Genomic DNA, 12,313 nt, shown 5'->3' on the forward strand with positions numbered 1-12,313 from the left:
TTGAATAAATCCACAACAGTGTCAGCAGCAAAGCACCCCCACACCATCACACCTCCTCCTCCATGCTTCACGGTGGGAACCAGGCATGTAGAGTCCATCCGTTCACCTTTTCTGCGTCGCACAAAGACACGGTGGTTGGAACCAAAGATCTAAAATTTGGACTCATCAGACCAAAGCACAGATTTCCACTGGTCTAGTGTCCATTCCTTGTGTTCTTTAGCCCAAACAAGTCTCTTCTTCTTGTTGCCTGTCCTTAGCAGTGGTTTCCTAGCAGCTATTTTACCATGAAGGCCTGCTGCACAAAGTCTCCTCTTAACAGTTGTTGAAGAGATGTGTCTGCTGCTAGAACTCTGTGTGGCATTGACCTGGTCTCTAATCTGAGCTGCTGTTAACCTGCGATTTCTGAGGCTGGTGACTCGGATAAACTTATCCTCAGAAGCAGAGGTGACTCTTGGTCTTCCTTTACTGGGGCGGTCCTCATGTGACCCAGTTACTTTGTAGCGCTTCATGGTTTTTGCAACTGTACTTGGGGACACTTCCAAAGTTTTCCCAATTTTTCGGACTGACTGACCTTCATTTCTTAAAGTAATGATGGCCACTCGTTTTTCTTTACTTAGCTGCTTTTTTCTTGCCATAATACAAATTCTAACAGTCTATTCAGTAGGACTATCAGCTGTGTATCCACCATACTTCTGCACAACACAACTGATGGTCCCAACCCCATTTATAAGGCAAGAAATCCCACTTATTAAACCTGACAGGGCACACCTGTGAAGTGAAAACCATTTCCGGTGACTACCTCTTGAAGCTCATCAAGAGAATGCCAAGAGCGTGCAAAGCAGTCATCAAAGCAAAAGGTGGTTACTTTGAAGAACCTAGAATATAAGACATATTTTCAGTTGTTTCACACTTTTTTGTTAAGTATACAATTCCACATGTGTTAATTCATAGTTTTGATGCTTTCAGTGTGAAAGTACAATTTTCATAGTCATGAAAATACAGAAAAATCTTTAAATGAGAAGGTGTGTCCAAACTTTTGGTCTGTACTATATAATCAAAAGATGTCAGCAGAACATCGGATGGAGTCAGTTTATTATCTGCAATGGAGCAGCTTAACATTGTATGTACCTTTGACATTGCTATGTAGTCCAAACCATCAGAGCAGTTAAAGACCACACACTGCACGGCCAGCGCCTTGGCCAAATCTTTGGTGGTCTCAGTTTTTCCTGTGTCGGCCGGACCTTCTGGAGCTCCACCAAGATTTAGATAAAAAGCACCGATCTACCAATGAAACATGAAAGAACTGGTATGAAATATCAATAATAATTGCTAATAAGTTTCATGCATCATACAAAAGTCAAAAACATTTCTGAGCATAACCCATCACATCATAGCAGAGTCCGCTAGCATCGGTCAGTGAGCGGAGTGATGACCAGGCGTGGGGAGCTGCCCAGGTACTCATAGGCGGACTTCACATTGCAGTTGATGATTCGCACTCTCGCATTCTCATTCTCCCAGTAATAGCGGAGTTGGGCAAGCCACCGGAAGTCTGTTCATGAGAAACTCCTGAGGAATGTAGGAAAAGATAGTCAACCTCTAAGACACTGCAGAATCACAAGGGAGAGTTTCTAAAGGGAAGGCAAATGCACATACATTATAGGACAAAACTCCTAGTCACCGAATTCTGCTTTTTTCATTTAGTCCCATTGCCCACGGTGTATAATATCCGGACTCTCAGCCCCCAGTTTATAAAATCCGGCCTCTCGCCTCCCCCGGTGTATAACATCCACCCCTCGGCCCTAGTTTAGTATAACATCTCTCCCCTCGCCCCCCCCGCCAGTGTATAAAATCCATCCCCTCAACCCCACTGTATAACATCCAACCCTAAGCGCTCCATTGCATAACATCTGGCCCCCAGGGTATAACATCCGGCCCCCAGCCCCGGTGTATAACATCTGTCCCCTCGCTCCCTCCCCCTGGTGTATAACATCCGGCCTCTCGCCCCCCCGGTGTATAATATCCGTCCCCTCGCCCCCCCCCGCCAGTGTATAAAATCCATCCCCTCAACCCCACTGTATAACATCCAACCCCAAGCCCTTCTTTGCATAATATCCGGCCCCCAGCCCCGGTGTATAACATCTGTCCCCTCGCTCCCTCCCCCTTGTGTATAACATCTGGCCTCTCGCCCCCCCGGTGTATAATATCCGTCCCCTCGCCCCGGTGTATAATATCCGTCCCCCCGGCCCTGGTGTATAATATCCGTCCCCTTGCCCCTGGTGTATAATATCCGTCCCCTCGCCCCTGGTGAATAATATCCGTCCCCTCACACCTGGTGTATAATATCTGTCCCCTCACCCCTGGTGTATAATATCCGTCCCCTCGCCCCGGTGTATAATATCCGTCCCCCCGCCCCTGGTGTATAATATCCGTCCCCACGCCCCCCGGTGTATAATATATGTCCCCTCACCCCTGGTGTATAATATCCGTCCCCTCGCACCTGGTGTATAATATCCGTCCCCTCGCCCCTGGTGTATAATATCCGTCCCCACGCCCCCCGGTGTATAATATCCGTCCTCTCGCCCCGGTGTATAATATCCGTCCCCCCGCCCCTGGTGTATAATATCCGTCCCCTCACCCCTGGTGTATAATATCTGTCCCCTCACCCCTGGTGTATAATATCCGTCCCCTCGCACCTGGTGTATAATATCCGTCCCCTCGCCCCTGGTGTATAATATCCGTCCCCACGCCCCCCGGTGTATAATATCCGTCCTCTCGCCCCGGTGTATAATATCCGTCCCCCCGCCCCTGGTGTATAATATCCGTCCCCTCGCCCCTGGTGTATAATATCCGTCCCCTCACCCCTGGTGAATAATATCCGTCCCCTCGCCCCTGGTGTATAATATCCGTCCCCACGCCCCCCGGTGTATAATATCCGTCCCCTCACCCCGGTATATAATATCCGTCCCCTTGCTCCTCAGTGTATAACATCCAGCCCTCGGACAGTATAACATCTAGCCCCTCGTACCCCTAGGGTATAACATCTGGCCCCTCGGCCTTGTATAACATTAAGACTCTCGCCCCCCACCAGTGTATAACATCAATCCCCACGCCCCCCGGTGTATAATATCCGTCCCCTCACCCCGGTATATAATATCCGTCCCCTCGCACCTGGTGTATAATATCTGTCCCCTCACCCCTGGTGTATAATATCCGTCCCCTCGCACCTGGTGTATAATATCCGTCCCCTCGCCCCTGGTGTATAATATCCGTCCCCTCGCACCTGGTGAATAATATCCGTCCCCTCGCACCTGGTGTATAATATCCGTCCCCTCACCCCTGGTGTATAATATCCATCCCCTCGCCCCTGGTGTATAATATCCGTCCCCTCGCCCCTGGTGTATAATATCCGTCCCCTCGCCCCTGGTGTATAATATCCGTCCCCTCGCCCCTGGTGTATAATATCCGTCCCCTCGCACCTGGTGTATAATATCTGTCCCCTCACCCCTGGTGTATAATATCCGTCCCCTCGCCCCTGGTGTATAATATCCGTCCCCTCGCCCCTGGTGTATAATATCCGTCCCCTCACCCCGGTATATAATATCCGTCCCCTTGCTCCTCAGTGTATAACATCCAGCCCTCGGACAGTATAACATCTAGCCCCTCGTACCCCTAGGGTATAACATCTGGCCCCTCGGCCTTGTATAACATTAAGACTCTCGCCCCCCACCAGTGTATAACATCAATCCCCACGCCCCCCGGTGTATAACATCCGCCCTCCCATGCTGTGTGCTGTTACTAACATATGACAGAACGGCTGGTGGTGCAGAGCTCTCTGATACCAGCGCGGTCCTGTAATAGGAGCCACCAGGGTAACAAGTCTGGATATTACATTTCTTCCCTCCTAAATCTTCCCCCATCACATGTGAGTGATATTATTAAGGAGTGGAAGGAACTGCAGCACCTCAGGAGACCCCGGAACATTACAGAGCGGGGTCACTGAGTGCTGAGGAGCAGAGGGCAGAACGCTCTCCTGACTCCATAACTGCAGAGTCCAGATCTACTTTGGTAACAACATCACCACAAACACTGCGCCCCCGCCTGGAGCTTTATGGCCGAGCAGCTGCATGCAGCCTTACATCACCAAGCACGATGCCGAGCGTCGGATGGAGTGGTGTGAAGCCGCCACCACAGGACTCTGGAGGAGACCTGTTCTGTGCAGTGACGGATCACACTTCTCTATCTGGCATCTGATGGACGAGTCTGGATTTGGTGAATGCCAGGAGAACGTTACCCTATTAACTGCATTGTGCCCGCTGGGCAGTTTGGTGGTGGAGGTATGGCCTTGTTTTTAGGGGGTGGTCTAGGCCCCTTAGTTCCAGTGAAAAGATATCTTAATGCTTCAGCACAAGACATTTTAAACAATTGTAGCTTCCAACCCTAAGGGAATAGAAGAGCAGAACTGTTTCCCACACGTTCTCAACCTCAACCCCACTAAACACCTTTAGGATGATTAATTAGAACAAATACTGGAGAATGGCAGCATAAATATGTCACCGCCACATAGGGAAGAACAATGTCAGGCACACATCAATTACATTGCCATATGTCTGCTCAGGCTTAGAATGGCTGACCACTCGGAGAATGACATAATACCTACAAAGAAACCGAACAAAAGGTCATTAAAGGAATTGGCATAAAACCCCTTTATTAGTCCATCCATGGTTATAGAACGACACTGCACAGAGGAGGGCACACACACCATTGATAGAAAATATTACAAACCGCACCTAGGCCATCCAAACCACTGACTATAAAGAAGATCAATTGTGGCAATGAGTCATATACAGGGGATGCCGACACCTACAGATGCCAAAACATTCCTATATAGGGACCACCATCTCAATATGCAGAAATGACTACTGCCCCATAGACGTCATTGTAAGTACACCCCAAGATTGCTTTACTGTGACAAGATCAATTGTGTCCTATGAAAACTCAAAGAAAAGAGGGGGGAACATAACATAGATATGGAAAGAACATAGGAATATGGTGAAATGTATGAAGGTGCTCGGCATACTGAGCTGTGATATCTGTAGAGGGACGGACTCCATATTAACATCCTGGATATGGATTAGAATAGGAGGCCATAAAAGCCCCTGTAGGTGTAATGTGGAGGGGGCACAATACCTTTCTCCATGTAGTGTATAATAAATAGAACATGGTATTGGAAAGTTTGCTGCCAGCCATGATGTTTGCACAAACCTGTTTCGATCATTTCCCTGACCACGTCACGAGCGTGCCCCTCTATGGTGACGAGAGCCCCCAATGTGCTGCGAGTCTGCTGGGACAATTTGCCTCCTCGCAAATTGCTCCAAATACCCAGATGTACCTCTATAAAACCCTGCTACAAACAGCATGGAAAACTCAATGCAGATGGATTAATTTTATGCTGGTATTATGGGAAATCCCATACAATGTCTTCCCTTATTGGTAGATATGACGAGAGTAGAGATGAGCGAATGGATTTGCAGGACTCTGGTCCAACAGTCCGGTCAGTATTCCACGGACGCAGGACCGGAGCCCCGTGAACCGGCATCTCCGGCTCCTCTTTTGATGTCGATGTCATAGTTGTGGTGTGAGGCACAAATGACATCACGCCTGGCCGGCTAATCAAAAGAGGAGCCAGGGATGCCGGCATGTAAGAGGCGGTTAGCAAGGCTCCCATCCAACAGCCACAGACTACTAACCTGCTCTCTTAGACCAAGGTCCTGCAAATTTAGTTGCGCATCTCTAGACAAGATGCATGAATCAATGCAAAATCCCAACAATACTATGGAGCCTTTTGGGTACCTTCAAGATATTGAGCCGCTGTACAACTGCAACCCCCAGGAGAAGACCCATGGGCAAGAACACTACATGGGCTCTTTGCAGTCTAATAACGTACTGTGAAATAAGCTGCTTGCATCTTTGGATGTGAATGTGGGTCCCCTTACCTCTGTTGCACCAATGGTATATCCCCCCCTGGAAACTCCTATAAGCTGCGTCTCTGGGTATGACAGTCTATTAGCAGGAGAACTCATGAAGTCTGTCTATGAATGTAAATATATGTATTTCTCCCAGAAAATTATTACAATTACACGTTTTGTTGTTCACATGTTTATTTAATTTGTGTATATTGGAACAACACAAAAAGAAGATATTAGTCAACAATTTTGGTTCTCAAGTCCTCAGACAGTTCTCTTCTCCTCTTTCTGTTCTCCCTGCTTAGTGTGGCACGTAACAACGCAAAGACTGAGTCAACTTTTCCCCTTTGTATCAGGTTTCAGGTGTGATTTTCATATTGCCCGCACCTTTTACTTGCCACAGGTGACTTTGAACGAGCATCACATGCTTGAAACAAAATTGTTTACCCACAATTTTGGAAAGATGCCAACAATTTTGTCCGACCCATTTATGGGGTTTTGTGTGAAATTATATCCAATTTGCCTTTTTTTGTGTTGTTCCAATACATACAAAGGAAATAAACATGTGTATAACAGAAAATACACATGCAATTTTTTATGGAAAAATACTTCATTTTCTGGAACAACTTCAAGGGTGCCAACACTTCCGGCCATGACTGTTTATAGTGAAGCAACCTTGATCAGTAAAGGAGCTTATGCCGTACCTCCGGGCCACTGTCGATAGCTTCATGCACTTCACTTGTCCAGAACATGAGACACACAGAGCACGACCTGTCCCGGCCATTCCCTCACCCAGTCTTTTCTTGCAGTCGCAGGGTATGCCTTTTAAAAAAGAAAGTTAAATTACGTTGACAGAAGCATTTAAGAGAGGGACAACCTTACTAGTATTATCTAGCAAATTCATTTCTACCGATTGCAGGTAGAAGATCTGCTACCTGGCTCTATTGCAAGAGATACATCATCCACAAATCATTCACTGCCGCCAAATAATCTTATACAAATATAAAAGAACTAGATGGTGGCCCGATTCTAATGCATCGGGTATTCTAGAATAGGTATGCGGCCGACCGAGTGCAATCAGCAGAGCTGTGTTTAAATTTGGCGCCAAAATCGCTGATTGGTCGCGTTCGGCAACCGCGACCAATCAGCAAAGCGGTGTTTAAATTTGGCGGCAATATCGATGATTGGTCGCGGGCGGCGGCCGCGACCAATCAGCGAACCGTGTTAGTGAGGACTGGAGAGCGTGTTTAAATTTGGCACCAAAATCGCTGATTAGTCGCGACCAATCAGCCGAGCGGTGTTTAAATTTGGCGCCAATACTGCTGACTGGTCATGGCCGCCGACCGCGACCAATCAGCAGAGCGATGCAGAGCTGGGTTTAAATTCGGCGCCAAAATCACAGATTGGTCGCGGCCGCGACCAAACAGCAGAGCATTCTTTAAATTTGGCGCCAAAATCGCTGATTGGTCGAGGCCGGCGACAGTGAACAATCAGCAGAGCGTTGTTTAAATTTGGCGCCAATCTCGCTGATTGGTCGCGGATGGCGGCCGCGACCAATCAGCAGAGCGGCGTTTAAATTTGGTGCCAATCTCGCTGATTGGTCGCGGCTGGCGGCTGCGACCAATCAGCAGTGCGGTGTTTAAATTTGGCACCAAAATCGCTGATTAGTCGCGGCTGGCGGCTGCGACCAATCAGCAGAGCAGGGTTTAAATTTGGCACCAATAATGCTGATGGGTCTTTGCCGGCGACCGCGACCAATCAGCACAGCGGGGTTTACATGTGGCCCCAATGCTGCTGATTGGTCTCGGCCGGTGACCGTGACCAATCAGCAGAGCGTGGTTTAAATTTGGCACCAAAAACGCAGATTGGTCGCGGCCGGTGGTTGCGACCAATCAGCAGAGTGAGGTTTAAATTTGGCGCCAATACTGCTGACTGGTCACGGCCGACAACCGCGACCAATCAGCAGAGCGTTGTTTAAATTTTGCGCCAGTACTGCTGATTGATCTCGGCCAGCGACCGCGATCAATCAGCAGAGCGTTGCTTAAATTTGTCGCCAATCTCGTTGATTGGACGCGTCCGGCGTCCGCGTCCAATCAGCACAGCAGTGTTTAAATGTGGCGGCAAGATCGGTGAATGGTCGCGGCCGCTATTTAAATGTGGCGCCCAAATCGGTGATTGGTTGCGGCAGCGGACGCGACCAATCAGCAGAGCGGTGTTTAACTTTAGCGCCAAGATCACTGATTGGTCGGGTGTGGAGAGCGCGACCAATCAGCGAATCGTATTGGTGAGGAGCGGGGAGCAGAATCGTATTAGAGAGGACAGGGGAGCGCCCCTGCCTGTGCGGCTACTTCCGCTGCGAGAACCCGGGACATGAGCGGGCGCTCGGAGCAGAAGTATCCCGACCCGCAGCGCCGCTCCCCGGTCCTCCCTTCACACCCTAGCCGCTGATGTCCCCACAGTATCCGCAGGGTGTTACAAAGGTCCGGACATTTGTGTTCAAAATTGCTGATTGGTCGCTGGCGCTGCCCGCGACCAATCACCGATTTGGGCGCCAATTTTAAATATCGGCCGCGACCAATCACCGATCTTGGCTCCACATTTAAACACCGCTGTGCTGATTGGTCGCCGACGCTGGGCGCAACCAATCACCGATTTTGGCGCCACATTTAAATTTAAATAGCGGCCGCGACCAATTGGATGTCAGCGCCGCTCCCCGGTCCTCCCTTCACACCCTAGCCGCATGGATGTCAGCGCCGCTGCCTGTGCGGATAGTTCCACTGCAAGAACCCGGGACATGAGCGGGCGCTCGCAGCAGAAGTATCCGGACTCGCAGCGCCGCTCCCCGGTCCTCCCTTCACACCCTAGCCACTGATGTCCCCACAGTATCCGCATGGTGTTACAAAGGTCAGGACATCTGTGTTAAAAATCGCTGATTGGTCGCTGGCGCTGGCCGCGACCAATCACCGATCTTGGCGGCAAATTCAAACACCGCTGTGCTGATTGGTCGCCGACGCTGTGCGCGACCAATCACCAATTTTGGCGGCACATTTAAATAGCGTCCGCGACCAATCAGTACAGCGGTGTTTAAATGTTGAGCCAAGATCGGTGATTGGTCGCGGCCGATATTTAAATTTGGCGCCTAAATCGGTGATTGGTCGGCGGCAGCGTCAGCGACCAATCAGCGATTTTTAACACAAATGTCCGGACCTTTGTAACACCATGCGGATACTGTGGGGACATCAGCGGCTAGGGTGTGAAGGGAGGACCGGGGAGCGGCGCTGCGGGTCGGGATACTTCTGCTGCGAGCGCCCGCTCATGTCCCGGGTTCTCGGAGCGGAAGTATCCGCACAGGCAGCGGCGCTGACATCCATGCGGCTAGGGCGTGAAGGGAGCACCGGGGAGCGGCGCTGACATCCAATTGGTCGCGGCCGCTATTTAAATGTGCCGCACAAATCGGTGATTGGTCGCCGACTTGGCCCGCAACCAATCACTGATCTTGCGGCCAAAGTTAAACACTACGGTGCTAATTGGTCGCGGACGCTGACAGCGACCAATCACCGATTTGGGCGCCACATTCAAATATCGGCCGCGACCAATCACCGATCTTGGCTCCACATTTAAACACCGCTGTGCTGATTGGTCGCCGACGCTGGGCGCGACCAATCACCGATTTTGGTGCCACATTTAAATAGCGTCCGCGACCAATCCGCACAGCGGTGTTTAAATGTGGAGCCAAGATCGGTGATTGGTCGCGGCCGATATTTGAATGTGGCGCCCAAATCGGTGATTGGTCGCTGTCAGCGTCCGCGACCAATCAGCACCGTAGTGTTTAACTTTTGCGGCAAGATCCGTGATTGGTTGTGGGCCAAGACCGCGACCAATCACCGATTTGTGCGGCACTTTTAAATAGCGTCCGCGACCAATTGGATGTCAGCGCCGCTCCCCGTTCCTCCCTTCACACCCTAGCCGCATGGATGTCAGCGGCGCTGCCTGTGCGGATACTTCCGCTCCGAGAACCCGGGACATGAGCGGGCGCTCGGAGCAGAAGTATCCCGACCCGCAGCGCCGCTCCCCGGTCCTCCCTTCACACCCTAGCCGCTGATGTCCCCACAGTATCCGCATGGTGTTACAAAGGTCCGGACATTTGTGTTAAAAATCGCTGATTGGTCGCTGGCGCTGCCCGCGACCAATCACCGATTTGGGCGCCAAATTTAAATATCGGCCGCGACCAATCACCGATCTTGGCTCCACATTTAAACACCGCTGTGCTGATTGGTCGCGGCTGATATTTAAATTTGGCGCCCAAATCGGTGATTGGTCGCGGGCAGCGCCAGCGACCAATCAGCGATTTTTAACACAAATGTCCGGACCTTTGTAAGACCATGCGGATACAGTGGGGACATCAGCGGCTAGGGTGTGAAGGGAGGACCGGGGAGCGGCGCTGCGAGTCCAGATACTTCTGCTGCGAGCGCCCGCTCATGTCCCAGGTTCTCGGAGCGGAAGTATCCGCACAGGCAGCGCCGCTGACATCCATGCGGCTAGGGTGTGAAGGGAGGACCGGGGAGCGGCGCTGACATCCATGCGGCTAGGGTGTGAAGGGAGGACCGGGGAGTGGCGCTGACATCCAATTGGTCACGGACGCTATTTAAAAGTGCCGCACAAATCGGTGATTGGTCGCTGTCTTGGCCCGCGACCAATGACTGATCTTGGCGCCAAAGTTAAACACTATTGTGCTGATTGGTCGCGGACGCTGACCGCGACCAATCACCGATTTGGGTGCCAAATTGAAATATCGGCCGCGACCAATCACCGATTTTGGCGCCAAATTTAAATATCGGCCGCGACCAATCACCACAGCGGTGTTTAAATGTGGAGCCAAGATCGGTGATTGGTCGCGGGCAGCGTCGGCGACCAATCAGCACAGCGGTGTTTAAGTTTTGCGCTAAGATCAGTGATTGGTCGGGTCCGAAGACCGCGATCAATCATCGAATCGTCTTGGTGAGGACCGGGGAGCGGCGCTGCCTGTGCGGCTACTTCCGCTGCGAGAACCCGGGACATAGCGGGCGCTCACAGCAGAAGTATCCCGACCCGCAGCGCCGCTCCCCGGTCCTCCCTTCCGCATGGAGGTCAGCGACGCCGGCGGTCCTTCCGCTGCTACCGGCCGGGAGATGAGCGCCTCGCGGCGCTCATCTTCCGGCTGCATCTCCATCCCGCAGATGGGTCCGTCGGTCGGGTTCCTTCTGCTGTTGCCGGCCGGGAGATGAGCGCCTTGCGCCGGTCATCTCCCGGCTGCATCGCCGCTCAGCTCCGTCCCGCAGATGAGCCGCTAACGGCCGCCATCTTTTTTTAGAAATCCCCCGGCGCTGATTGGCCGCTGCCGGACCAATGAGCGACGCGGGATTTCCTGGACAGACAGACACACAGACAGACAGACAGACGGGATAAGACGATTATATATATAGACTAGATTAGTTCCAATTAATGCTTTTGGTCTGTAGGTAGATCCGTACCATTCGTGACCGAGCAATAACATCATGCACGCTCCTTAACATGACATCTTCCCCTTGGATGAGCCACTTCTCCACGGCCCCCCGAGCCTCGGAGGTGGAGATGGTCTGGATGAGCTCTACGCGTTCCCCCTCGGTGCTGTACATGGCTTTGATGTCCAGGTTAGGAAGGAGCTCCAGCTTTGCGATGCCTTCAAAGCCCTTCTTTAGATGTGGTTGGACCCGCAGAGGATCTTTAGTCTCAGAGAGAATTTCTAGCATTTCATCGTTGGACAGGAAGAAAAAGCTAAAGCGAAAATGCACAATATGATAAAGATGTCATTAAAGTATTGGGTCAGGCGCCATTTGTATTAGTGTCTATGTGAGAAAATAGAAAAGCAAAGCTTTAAAGTAAAGATTCAGTCCCCATACACATTGGATTAAAATAGTTTAAACCTGACGATTGCAGCAGGACCGGCCTACCCACTGATGTGTATGGGGGTCTCCTGACTCTCCCCCGATAGAGGATGTCAGGGCCAGAAGGATCGGGCAGATGGGATTTCAATACCCGGTCTTTTGGTTCTCAGGGGAGATAACCCGCTGCCGGAGGTGTCCAGTACCGACTTTCTCCTCTCTCCCCATTAAAACCACATGACTGTTCAGCAGAATAGGTGGGAGTCAGGAGAAATAGCCAAATAACCATTCAGACCACGGGTATCTCATATGTCATGCGTATGGTTAGCTTAAAGGGGCTATCCAGCTTTGGGAACTTTTTTTTATTTAACTGAAATGTGTATTCCCATCTCCAGGATTCTACCCCAATATGTAGTATGCGTAATAATAATAATATTAGCAAATACCTCC

At 50.9% G+C, this 12,313-nt stretch overlaps 1 long non-coding RNA gene across 1 annotated transcript; it reads right to left on the minus strand.

Moving 5' to 3' along the window:
• Positions 1-1,239: 1,239 nt before the first annotated feature.
• On the minus strand, positions 1,240-11,745 carry LOC141221149 (uncharacterized). Its single transcript, XR_012289196.1, has 3 exons — positions 11,474-11,745; positions 6,668-6,785; positions 1,240-1,566 (listed from the first exon to the last, which is right to left on the minus strand). It is a non-coding gene; the product is annotated as an uncharacterized lncRNA (long non-coding RNA).
• Between the last annotated feature and the right edge of the window lie 568 nt (positions 11,746-12,313).

This window comes from Phyllobates terribilis, unplaced genomic scaffold, assembly GCF_046119375.1.
Source record: "Phyllobates terribilis strain yellow unplaced genomic scaffold, ASM4611937v1 Scaffold_323__1_contigs__length_2155407, whole genome shotgun sequence".
In the NCBI taxonomy this organism is placed as follows: Eukaryota; Metazoa; Chordata; class Amphibia; order Anura; family Dendrobatidae; genus Phyllobates; species Phyllobates terribilis.